This window comes from Anser anser (genome assembly GCF_964211835.1).
Source record: "Anser anser genome assembly, chromosome: 12".
Classification (NCBI taxonomy): Eukaryota; Metazoa; Chordata; class Aves; order Anseriformes; family Anatidae; genus Anser; species Anser anser.
In genome coordinates, this window is record NC_139733.1 from 11,196,208 (window position 1) to 11,209,259 (window position 13,052).

The following is a 13,052-nucleotide window of genomic DNA, read 5'->3' on the forward strand; positions in this document are numbered from 1 at the left end:
TGCAAGATACAATAGTTAAGCACTTCAAATTTAAATATACCTAATCTGTGTTTCAGATTACCATTCTTCAATGTTCAACCATCAACATCTGTCTCCCTACCCTGAATCTTTGAATCACATCGGTTATTTTTAAAAATGAGGAAACATCACAAAATTCTACAGTGCAGATATCTGGTGAGTGTTCCTAGAGCAGAGTTAATGTCTCTGAACCTAAGGGGTTATTTCTGTGCAATGGATTAATTTTGGTTTTAACAATGGAAATCAAGTCACATAAGCTTAATTTACAGAATGTTGACGGTATTTTTCTTTCTCCTCCCACTCCTCCCATACTCAGTGACTATGATGCTTGACTTAGGAGGGGCAGAGGGAATACTTGTTTCATTGTAAGATGCACCAGAGAGGCGTTGTGCAAGTACGCTGGCAGAGGACTGCAGCAGAGCGCAGAGCTCATCGCTTGTGGACACCTGCCACAGCAGGTTCAATCCCACAAAAATCTGATAATGCTTCTTTATCCTGATTATCTTAATAGCAGCACCTTAGCATGTTGCAAGGTTGAGAGATGAAGTAAATTAGTCTGTTCTGTTGCTGGAATTCAGAAACTTCTGGTTTTGTATTCAGAAGTGTACACGTCAAGTAGGAAGCCTGAAGAACATCTGCTTTTTACTCAAACTTGATTCAAGGTTGGAAGCTGAGACAGTGACCTTGGCTACAATACAGAGATCTCCAAGTGAAACAGAGCTCTCAGCTTTCCTATCAGACTTCCCTGCAATCTGCACTATTAATCAGATGCCATAATAACACTTCTTTAGAGCTTGGTTTGGTGAATTTATTTAACCTTGTACGTGACAGGAGTTGCACTGAGCTAAACAGCAATGGAATGCCATTAACTTGACCCTGATCTTGGAGAGTTGCCGAAGGAACATGTCGTTGTCAGCGCACAGAGAAGGTTGTGAGCTCTGGGACCAACAAAACGGGGGAAAATCAGGGGAAAAGGGTGTCTTCTGAACAATCCCCGAGTATTGCCAGAGTTTATATGTTGGAAGTAAAGGAAATACTAATAAAGCTGCCATTAACTAGAATTTCTTAGGGTTTCAGTGGATTAGTTAAATGGTATTTTATTGCTGCAACATGTTACTGTAATCCCACAGGGCTAAGGAGAAACTAGCTTGGACTGCCACACAAACACCCTTTGCCATACTCCAATAAAGAGGAGCCACAAAACGGGCAACACCATTTTGGCTGACTGGAGAACAGGGAGCCCATCCTGTGAGAGAGTGGGCCTATGTAGCCCGCTCAGGGGGAGCTGGCAGGTATGGCAGACAGGGGAGATGGAACGGCTGCCTCTGAAGGGATGGAGCAGCATGTCATAGAGCAGGAAAATTATTTAAGCTGAAGGGATAGCGCTGGTGTGAGAACAAACTTACTCAAGTGACCTTCAAAAAGTTTGGGTTGGAAGCTGGGTAGTTCCTAGCTGTAAGCATGTTTCAGAGCAGCCTTCTGGGAAGAGTCCCTGAGATGCTGCGTACCAGCTGGCTTCAGCAGAGGAAGATGGATCTGTGGTGTAGGTCAGGGGAAGGGCTCAGCCACCCCGAGAGTCTCTGCTGATTTTATCTTTTTTTAAACCCATTCCATTCTGATGATTTGTCCATTTCTTTGCTAAATAAGTTGCAAGAGGGGAAAAAAAAGGTTAAATTCCAGCAATTTGGGAGATGGATGAGAAGCCATAGAAAGTGTTTCCTATATTGAAATTTAAATGGAAAAAAAAAAAAATCCCCTACCACAGGGGTTTTCTGCAGTTGTCCATGAACAGTTGCTGTGGAAAATGGTCTCTTTTCATGCTACTGGTTTATCAGGGAGGCTCAGGTGGAAGGTACGTTCAGTACTTCCTTCCCATTCCTCATCTCTTGGTTAAGTTTTCCAAGTATTCCTGGAAGCAAAATGTGATGCACAGGTGTGTAACCTTCACCCAGTCTCACATCTGTCAGCAGCTAGCTCCTTTCTTGGAATTTTAATGGATTTAATGCTTTTAAGGGAGCATTTAGGTACTTCATGAGAAAAGCAAGAGTCAAAGCCCCTCTATACCCAGCTTGTCCAAATGAAAGCATGTAACATTAGCAACATTTTGCCCACTTCTCAACTCAGATGCACACATTCCTTATTTTTTCCCACCCAGTCAGTGTCACAAGAGGGCAAGACAGAAAAACAATTCTCCCTCCCCACGCACAAGCCACTGTCTATATTGAGAGCTGAATCTTCTAAGGGAGTGGATATGAACTTGACATCTGGATTTAATCCAGACTCAAATTCCAGGCTTAGATCTGAGAATTTTCATCTCCAGTGCTGAGACCAGCATTTCTTAGAACTTACTTTACCTTTTAAGGCAAAACTTTAGAGTTGCAAGAGTAGCATAGTAACAATTCCTCCCATGCTGAATTTCTTTAGCAGATTTTCCTCATTTGAATCCAGTGCCCTCCATGTCTTTCTCACATGACGGAAGAGGAAATCTCATTTCTCTCTAGGACCCTGTGATCACCAGATAATTCAATCTGTCTGGAGGAGCTATTAAATGCTGAGGCAACCATGATCTGCCGAGTGACTGAGCAGCACCCCTGCTTTATAGGCACAGGTGAGGCAAGCTTCTTACCCCATCTCATGCAAACAAGCACCAAGTTGTTTTTCTCTCCGGTGTGCTGGATGTCATTTAAAATTGACGATCGGCCTGTGAGTCCTCACAGGGTGTGGGGTCAGGGCATTTTTGCCCGTTTGCCAGGCCCCAGATAGTTCCCGTGAATGTGGAGGGGTTCATTCACTTGGTAAAGTCCCATTACAGGGGCATGACTCACACTCAGCTGGGACAGCAGAAGCTGATGCCTCCCTCTTACAGGTACCCTGCCCTTCTGCTGCAGGGCACCACTCCCTCATGGGGGCTGCTGCAATTTAGAGCCCAGCTGATTTATCTTGATTCCAGAATATCTCCTTGACTTCCCTCAAGTTGCTTCAGATTTGGAAATCTGAGAGTCTTGTTTTTATCTTGCATCCTCAAGTTTGTCTAGCTTTGTGCAGTACGCAGCAGGAAGTCGTATGCAGCTCTTTCCATCTGCTGTGAGCTTTGCCTCACATTTGCCCTCACTCTCTTGTTTGCTCCTCTCTCACCTACCAGCAAGGCCAGTTATTGAGGTTTGTTTCAGCAAAAGTCTAATCTTTTCTTATGCATCTGGTATTTTAATTTCTTCTGCAAGAATCAACATTTCAGTGAAGTAAAGAGTAGAAGCACAGCAGAACAGGACACCTGCTGATGACGTGAGAAAGTGAGGAAAACCCCCTCCTGACTAGACCCAACCCATGACTTCCTGAGTGTGGGTTGTCCCATGAACGAGCACACACTGAGGCAACAGGACTCTTCCGTTATCTGCGTGACTTTTCCTCTTATCCAGTGTTGGATATTGCTTGTCTTGAAATTGTCTGAAGAACTGTCTTAGAGAAAGCAAGCAATAAACCAAGGGAAGTGTAAAGCAGTTTCGATCTTTTATTGTTTCCATCAATGGCCAGGAAAACTTTATAATTACAAAATTAGTTGTTATATTTAATTGTTAGTAGTATAAGTTGTTATAGTTGTATAATTAATTTGAATTAGCTTCTTGAAAGAAAGAATCCAAAGGGTGATAGAAAGTGGCGAAGCAGGAGAGTGGAAGGATGCCTCACTAAGTGGACATGTTCCAGAAATCAAAAAATATGGGAGCACAAAACATCACAGGGCCAAACCCACTCCTATGAGTGGGAGAAAAGTCTGTGTAATGCCCTAGCCTGCAGAAATCTGGAACGATGAGCTTGGTGTCCAGCCCCTTCCTCTGCAAATCTTTTCATCTCCCAGTGTGTTGGTTCCTGCTGCCCATGAGGCTTCTCTGCTGTTTTGCAATAGCTCTTGTTGCTTAACCTTTGAGGTGCAAGACTTATTTTTCCTCCCCATGTTCTAAAGATTACAGATAAGGTTAGAGGACATCAATAAGTTATTAAAATGATAAGAGCGTCAGCAATAGATGAGAAGGAGCCAGTGCTGAATATCAAGGAAGGAAATTAGTATATTATAACTCCAAAATGTGAGCTGCAGACCAGAAAAACTCTACCATGTATTTGGGTTACTGGAGTACAGCAGGCTTTCATTCCTCATTTGACTTTGTACTGAACTCTTCAAAAAGCTGGCAAATTCTCTGTTTGCACTGTCTCACAAACAACCTAAGTCACGCAAAGCTCTGGGCTCTATTTTCAACGCTCCTGGGCCAATCTGCCTGCCAAACAGCAGAGGCAGTACCAGGAGGAATACAAGTGAAGATCAGCCAGGAGAGCTGGGGATGGGAGTTTCCTGGGGTACTGTGACCCAGCTGGCAGCTTCTTCTGCATGCGGGTTATTTGACTTGATGTTTTTGCAGCAGATTTGAACGCCATTTCAGCTTAGATCTATGACATTAGGTGGCCTAGAGGAACAAACTTTTGAAGTCTCTGACTTGGTGTGCTGAGTCTTGTCAGGTATTGGCCTGGGGTGGTGGTAATGGCTGGAAAAGGTTTATTGTGTTGTTCTTGTATCTCCAGGGGACATGGTAAATAACCTGGAGCCTCCAATGTCTTTCAGGAATTTCTCCACCTAATGGGGTGAAGTTCACTTGGTTTCTCTTATAACTGTGCATTGCCCCAGCCCTTGCCAAGGAAGATAAAAGCTGATTCTAGGAAACGTCCTAGAAAGAGATGGAAATGCAAAGACTGTAAAACAAAGAAGTTAAAAGGGATCAGATATGCAATTAAGACTGAAATGTTGAAAATCAAAACACAGGGTTAAGTAATTTTCTTCACTTCCATGCCCAGTTTCTCATGTTGAATTGAATGCAGGATCAAACCAAGGGAGGGTGGAGAGTTGCTGTGTGTTGCTGGCTTAGCATTAGTGACGGATCATTTGATCGACCTTTGTGCTGTGGTTATATATAGAGCTTTGTTTACCCTAGGGAACTTTAATATACGTTAGAAAATCTGTTCTCTTCAGAGAGAAGAGTCTCTTGCAGGTTACAGCACTTTGCCCAAAGATTCCTGCAGCCGCCCCATGAGCTTCTAGGTGAACTGGAGTGTAGCTGTGATGGTTTTTTTTGAAGTATTTCCAAACTTGACCTCTAGTCTTGGCAAGTCTGTGCTTCAAAGTTTAACTTAAAAAAGCAATTCAGAGTTTACATTCTTAAAATGCAGCATCTTGTTTCCAGTGCGATATTTCATAATGTGTTTGTTTATTTATTTTTAAGATCAATGTTAGTACAGGATATCTCTCCTGAGACAGCCCCCTCAGCACTGATAAAGGCTGATTGATTGGTCCAAGTTTATCTCCTGGCTCAAACAGGGAGAAAGTAGCAAGCCGTGAGAGAATGTGGTGGGGAGGGCTGATGCCCCTACCCAGAGAAGAAGTTTGGGGTGAGGGGTAACTGGCTCTCTCCAGCCAACAGCACCACCAGCAAGTTTTCAGACTAACTCCACTGCACAATGATAGTGCTGGGACGCTAGGGCTTAAGCAGTGTCTGAACGCTTTCCCCAAAAGCCCCGATGACAATTTTGCATTACTTTTGCAGCCTCACTTGAAATATTGTGTGCAATTCCAGGCTCCACAGTTTAAAGGATGGTAAGATACTTGAATGCATCCAGAGGAGGGCAACAAAGCTGGTTAGAAGGCTGGTAGGCCTTGGACACCGGGTTCGTTGAGCTTGGAGACAAGGAGGTTGAGGAGTGACCCCACTGCTCTCCACAGCTTCCTGAGGAGGGGAAGTGGAGACAAAGGTGATGGTCTCTTCTCCCTGGTATCTAGTGACAGGATGCACAGGAATGGCTCACAGCTGTGCCAGGGAGGTTCAGCCTGGACTTCAGAAAAAAATTCTTTACCATGAAAGTGGTCAGACACTGGAGCAGGCTTCCTAGAGAGGTGGTTGGTGCCCCGTGCCTGTCAGTGCTTAAGAGGCATTTGGATAATGTTCTTAATGATGTTTTAACTTCGGGTCAGCCTCAAAGCAGTCTGACAGTTGGACTCAATGATCTTTGTAGGACCCCACCAACTGAAATCTGTTCTCTTCTATTGGTTCACATGTTGAAGTCTACAAATGCAGCACAGCTGAAGTTCATTGTTTAACAAGTAGGGAGGTGATTACCAAGTTTTTCCCAGGCCATTCACTATTTAATTCTTACTGGGGTGGTATGGGGTAGGGATTTTCCTTGTGAGCTGCATTTTGTGTGGTGATGATACCTTGGTGGAGGCAGTTGTGTTCTCTACCCACCAAGTCAGCAGCTGCCTGACCTCCTGCTGCAGCAGATCTCAGGTGAAGAACTGGGGTGTCCGGTGGGGATGGTGGGGAGAGGTGTTGCTTGGGGTAGCTTAGGCAGTTGTCAACACACCTTTACCAGGCCAGGCTGTAAGATATGAAGCTGGTGTTCACCCTGTCTGACCTGCAGCAGGAATGAGAACCTGTAGTGAAAAGTGGGGCATTTGGGAGTGGAGCAGCTGTGGCTTCAGTCATGAAACAGGAGCCCACAGTTCTAACATGCAAAGATGTGCCAGCCCTCCAGATCCTTGTGTGTTGGTATCCAGAAGGTCCTCAGGGCTGGCCTAATGCTTGGAGTTGCACTTTGACCAGAGGTTGGTGCTGGGCATGCCAAAGGAGTGTGCTGCTCACCTGCAGGTGAGCAAAGGGGGTGAGCTCTCAGTTTTCTTGTGAGCCTTTGGGATTGCAGCTTGCTCCACACTACTTGTGCTCTCTGTATGACTGCCTCAGAAAGGTGATAACCTTTCATATGTTTGCTTCGGTGTGGTTCCCAAAACTGCGTGTCTCCTTCATAGCAACCTCCCTGTTAAGATATATTTGCCATGAAGAATGATGAGACTTAAAACTCCAATTGCAAGAGGAAATAAACTAGAACTGCTCTCTAAGTGTGCTTTATAATTGGAAGAAGTGATTTCAGTGCAACCTTCCTAAGGTCCTTGCACTAGCTCTTGGTCTAGTGACCCAATGTGACAGTGACCTTGTTTTCACGGATCGACCCCTTAGCAGTGTGGTCCCTCAGCAAGCTGCACTTGGATCAGAGGGAACAATGTGTGTGTACAGGGATGGTACATATGGCTGGAGCTCAGTTGCTCTGCTACGTAAAGTTTCTTTGGGTAGAAATACTGTTTTATGTTTACTTGGCAACTTTTCTACCTGCTATGTGTTCTGGTTTAATCATATGCAGTTACATCTGATCCCTGGTGTGCTGTCAGATGTGCATGGTGCTGCACGCAGTGCCTTTGAGGGTGGTAGTGAGCACAAGTGATGCCTTAATAAGGGTCTCTGGAGACATGGCTTCAGTACTAAGCTGCCCCCATCTAACACCTTTTGCTAGTTTACGGCTTATTAGTCACCCATTGCTTCTTTGAAAACATTGTTTTTAATACTCCTGCTCTGGGCTGAGTCCTCAGAAGCCCTGTTATGTTTTGCTGATGGTGGCTGCTTTTTCATTGCCCAGGTGTGAGAAGTGGGACTTGAAAACTCAATCAGCATTATCTGAGCTTATCTGCTTGTGAAGGAGGGGATTTAAGCAGATCAAGACGTTAATATTAATCATGTGTGGATGCCAAACACAGGCTCTGGAGGCAGGACAGATCACAGGCACCTGGGCAGTTCTGCCAGGTATCAGCCACCTGTAGCTATGTGCACAGCCACCCCACAGGCAGATGGGCTCCGGGGGGTGCACAGCACCCAGAGGTGTGGGGAGAAGAGTGGGGTGATGGAGTAAGCGCAGCACAGGGACCCGGGGCTCGGGACTTGGTAAGGCTCCTTTGTTGGAGCCAATCGCTGCCTGCCCCCAGGCTGGTTTTGGTCCAAGCTCTCTCCTGTTTCATGGCTTATATCAGTGTGGTTTGTGTGGTGGTTGGTGAAGAGGCTGCCTCCCTTTCCTCAGGGGGAATAGGGAGAGCCTGGTGCGTCTGCTGGCTGAGCGCAGGCTGGGCAAAGCAGTCGCTGCTGCCAAACAGGATTTTGTCCCCATGCCTCCGGGGGTTAGGCTAGGGTATGACGTTCCCCCTGGCCTGTTTGTGGGCTTAATGAGCTAACTTATCTGTCATCTTCCCCATGGCAGATGGGGGCTCTTCAGGATTAATTAAGGATCATAACTGTGACCTAGTTACCAAGCTGGTGTTACTGTTACCGAAGCTCCGGGAGCCGTCAGGCTGAGAGAGCTTCTAACCCTTCTCTGCTCTGGTTACCCGCTTGCTCTGTCCTTCTGGGACCGTTGCTGAGCCCCAGGTGGGATCGTGTTGCACCCATTTCTGTAACAGATAATCTCCCCTGACTGTGGGGTAGGGAGCTGCAAGCTTCCTGCCAGCAGTGCACCAGCTCGGGGGGGTGAGATTAGGGATGCTGGCCTACATCTTGCAGTGTTGTCTCCTGTTTGGGGGGGCTGAAAGTGGGGAGAGATCAGCTGCAAGATTAGGGAGAGCAGTGCTGAAGACAATGGCTTGGGATGGTCTGGTTCTGTGCTACCAAGCCTTAAACCGTGCTGAAGGGATATTCTAGGGTCTTCCTTCCTCAAGGCTACGCAATTCCTTCTCATTTCCAGTTTACACTTTACTGCAGCAAACCTTTAGGAATGCTTTTTGCAAAGGAGCAGAAATGACTAGAGAATGAGAAGCAAATTAAGTTCAGGCTCCTCTAATACTGTTTGTTGCCTGCCAGAATTTCAGCCAAGGCACTGTTCCATCTGGGAATGATTCAGTCCTGTGTTCCTGTGGTTTACTTCCACGAGAGCTTCCTCCAGCTGGGGATGGGTTGCACCACGAGGACCATTACGGCGACCTGTCCCCTCCACATCTTCCTGCTCTCTCCTTCCCTCCCTTTGCTGCTTGTTCGATGAGTTTGCCTTGCACAGCGGGTTGAATCTCGAGCAGTAAGGCCACTGCATGGGCTCGCAGCCATGTGCACAGGGGCTGCACGTGGTGCATTTGCTGCCCACGTGAGGATGGCTCATGTTCCCAAGACTCTCCTCGTCCCCCCCCCATGGAGATGGTCCTTCACTAGCCTGTTGTTTTGAGCAGGGTCTGGTGGTCTCCACAGTGGGATCCCAGCAGCTCCCACTGATTTCAGATGGGAAGAGATGGCTCTTGAGCTGAATGGGACCCCTGGGAAGCAGCGTTTTGCTTTGTCCTTGGAAGCACGCACAGCGGGGGAATTGTGTTTGGCTTTTCTCCTCTGCCTCGGAAAAAATCTCTTATGTTCCAGTGACCTGCTTATTATGTAGGTCATCATCAGCTGAAAGGAAAAAACAATCTCAGAAGTAGGAGAAATCCAGCAGGGCTCCTCCACTGAGCAGTTCTTTCTGCAAAAGCACAGAGAGTTGTGGTGGCAGGCAGCCTGGCCTCTCCCCTCTCCACCTGTTCTGCTTAGGATGATGGAGGAGGAAAACTGCAGCTGGAGGGATGTGTGATACCCTGAAAGCAGGCAGACTCCCCAGGATCCAGTGTCCCCTGGGACGAATGAACAGTGCATTAAGGCAGACAACAGGGACTTGAGTCCAGCGGTCTGGGATTTTTGTCCTTTAATGACTTCCTTGAGCTTGGTTTCAGTAATTAGGAGGCCCGTCCTGCCAGTCGTGTGTCTGTACAGCAGAGACTTCTGCCATGTGTGCGGGGGGAGCAGTCCCTGCTGGGAGACGGGACAGTCCCACTATAAAAAGGGGACATGGAATAAGCAGATGCCTCTGGATGCCAATAGTAAAACTGGGACCTGGACCAAAATTCCTCTCTGCGTTGTGCCAATGCTTTTAGTCTGGGACTGCTCCGCTTTGCCTGCAGCTTAGCTGACACTTTGTGATGCTCACTGAGAAGAGAGAAAGCCCTTAGGGGGACCTGGAACCTAGGCAAGGGACAAATTGCTGTGTGGCTGGGAGGAGGTTTGGTGAAGTCCAACTTCACTCATGCTAACCTGTGATGCAATAACTCTTACTACCCCTCGCTATCCTCTTTTCCTTCACTAATCCCCCAAATATCAGCTGGAGACAGCCTGCGCCCTGGCTACTTCTTCCTAGGGGAGGTGTGTTTGCTGGTCAGGCAGGTAGGCAGGCAGCTGCAGCCCTTTCCTGTGCAGGAGCACCGATGTGCCTCCCCGTTCTACTTGCTCACTGAGGGATTTCTCCTTTCCTTCAAAATGTGTAGGAATGTGATGTGTTTGAGACAGACATCCTTGATAGAGCCTGAAACCACTAAAAGGCCTCACTAGTAATCAGAAAGGAGGTGAAGAGGAGCGTGGGTGTGTGGTGGGTGTGCGGTGAGCAGAAGGCTCTGCCCCCTCTGCCTTGGTGTTGGCCAGGTCCTTCACTGGGTCTCCATCACAGCCATATCTCACCGCGTCCACCCCTGCAAAGCCTGAGTGTTTGAAGCCTCTCCAGCTGCAGGAGGCTCCTGGCACAGACCTTGAAGGTCCAGCTGATCTTTTCCCAGAACATGGCTTCTTGTGAAGCTGCTTTCTTTCACATGTGCTATCTCCTGCAGCCGTTACACCTCATTTTGTACTGGCATCCGCTGTGATATCTAGATAAAATGCACTCGTTTGTCTGACTGGACTGTCCTTCCTCTTCAGCATCTTGATTTTTGTGGTCTCTAGCTCATGAAGATCTCTCCCCAGACCTCAGTTCCTCTGCCTTGTTGATCCTTACCCAGACCATGAAGGGTTTTCTCTGACTCCTGAGACACCAACCTGGCAATGCGAAGCAGTGAAGAAACCTCCTCCTCCTATTTTCAACTCCTTTAAGGACGGCACCAATGTACTTGTTCATCTGCAAGGTGAATCACACTTCCTCCCACTATCTGAGCAGACTCAACTAACATGCAGCATGCTTCCCCTTGGCTCAGGCAGGCAGCTGTGGCTCTAGGAGAAAGTCTCGAGGACTGCTCCTGTTGCTTGTAGCTGTCTCACCCAAGGGTAGGCAGTCCTTGTCTCATCACACCACAGTAGTGTAGAGAAGTCAATGTAGGAAGCAGTAGAGCAACGACAGCTTCAACAGAATGATAGTCTTTCACCCACAGTAAGAAGACATTTCCTGTGCTTCGCATGCCCTCGTGGAGCAGAACATCAGGAAAGCAGAAAGCAAGTGCGTGTCCCAGCTCAGGGCACTGACGTGTGATCTGCTGGTGGACCAAAGACAGCTGGGACGTCTTACTCGAGAAGCAGAATTAGGATAAGTTCCTAGCACAAGATCTTCGCAGTTAGGCAGTGATCGGTGCCCTGGAGCTGGGATTGTCACGTCAGCCTGGTGGATCCTTGCGCAATGCAGTGGCTGTGCACAATGCGGACAGCTGGAGCTGTCATGTACTCACGCTGAAAACATGGAGGATAGCTCTTATCTTTGCTTGGAGGAAGGATTTGATTAGAAACTGTCTCATAAATGTGTGGTTATTGAATGCGTTGCTCACTTACTATATATGAGCCATCTCCATAAACGTGCCAAGAGCATCTGTCCTCGGCAGCCAGGCAGCTGCTCTGAAGGAAGGCAGATGAGCCTCCCTCGTCACAAGCTTTTCCTCATTGAGCTTATTCTGAATCACTCCCTGCATGGAGCAATTCTCCAACAACATTAAATACCGCAGCCAGGGTGAGTCAAGCAGATCTTGTCAAGGCTGCCTTATTTTTTTTTCCTCCTTCTGTTTTTATTTTAAATCAAGCTTCAAATCCTCTGTGTCAGTGGGTTCAGTGATGCTTCTAGCACAATTGATGGCAACAAGTAACTACCCAGGGATGGTATGTATTGTATGGCAGCTGGGGAGAACCTCCTGTTCCAACATCTTCAGCCTGTTTGGGGCTTGTTTCCACAAAATTGGATGGTTCGGCTGTGAAATAAATCATTTTAACCATTGATTAACTGAGCTTACTTATGTCTGTCCCATTGTGTCCACAAGTTGGTGAGGCCATAAATGCAATGAGATGGAGTGTCTTAACTCGGGTTCTTGAGTGCGAAGTGAGGCAATCTGGTGCTGTAATGAATGGTGATGCTTTCCCAATGGGTTAATGGGTTCTATGGTCCAGACGTAAACCAGTCCCAAGGTGTTGGAGGGCAGGTTGAGATCTGTGCAAGCAGGCTGGGGTTCTTGCATGTCCTCGGGAAGCATCTGGTGCTGCTCAGGATAAGGGACAAGGCTAGGTGGCCCTTGGACTCAGCTTCTTGTGATGGAGGAGCTGGCAATACTCTGCATAGCCCGGGGCTCTGTGCAGCTCTCTGTTGCAAGAGCATATCGCTTATTTGCTCATCTTCAGTTAGTTCATATCAAGATAAGTTGTGATGTTTTTTAATGCAGGTTTTCACCCAAACCACAGGATAACAGTTTAACGGTTACTGTAGCCCCATGTGTTGCCAAACTGTAGTGACCGTGCACTGCTCGCTTGTTCACAAGACTTTGTTCTTCAAAGACTTTGTTTTGTTCACAAGACTTTGTTCTTCTTTGTTCCTCTTTCACAAGCTTTGTTCTTCAAAGAAAGCAAGCAGGCCACCTTCCCCACCAAGCCTACCTCAAGAAGAATGACATGGCTTAATTAAAACCAGACAAACCCATAAGGATGGCAGCCCCTTGTTGGCCACTGACTTCTCTGTGAGCTCAGCCCAGTGCAGCCACAGCAGCTTGGAGTGAGACCATGCAGGGAAAGTGAAATATGTTTGTGCCTGTGCAGGAGACCCACTTGCAGGCTGTTATCAGAGGCTTTGGTACTTGGTGCTGCTGCTTTCTTTAGGGATGTAAATAAATGCTTGTTAGTCTGCTTAGTCCAGAACGGGCTGTGCTGTGGGGCATAATTAACTAAAATAACTGGGAGTAGGTAAGGATGAAATCTGAGGACAAATCTGTGCAAGGTTTGTTTGTTTGTTTGGAACGCTGCATCTTAAAGCAGGGAGGGGCTCGTACACAGCTTGCAGCTACACCTCCTTTGTCACCACCTAAAAATCACCACTTTGATCTATGCTAGAGGAAAACAGTTCAGCAGGGACTAAAAACCTTGATTTATATCAGTCAAATG

The 13,052-nt window shown here is 47.1% G+C and overlaps 1 pseudogene across 1 annotated transcript in view; it reads left to right on the top strand.

The window, feature by feature from the left end:
• The first annotated feature begins 2,491 nt into the window (after nt 1–2,491).
• LOC310880058 (DCC-interacting protein 13-alpha-like) overlaps nt 2,492–13,052 on the top strand; it is a 33,271-nt pseudogene continuing 22,710 nt past the window's right edge. The window contains exon 1 of the transcript XR_014589239.1: nt 2,492–2,626. The product of XR_014589239.1 is annotated as a DCC-interacting protein 13-alpha-like (transcript). The remainder of the gene's footprint in view (nt 2,627–13,052) is intronic.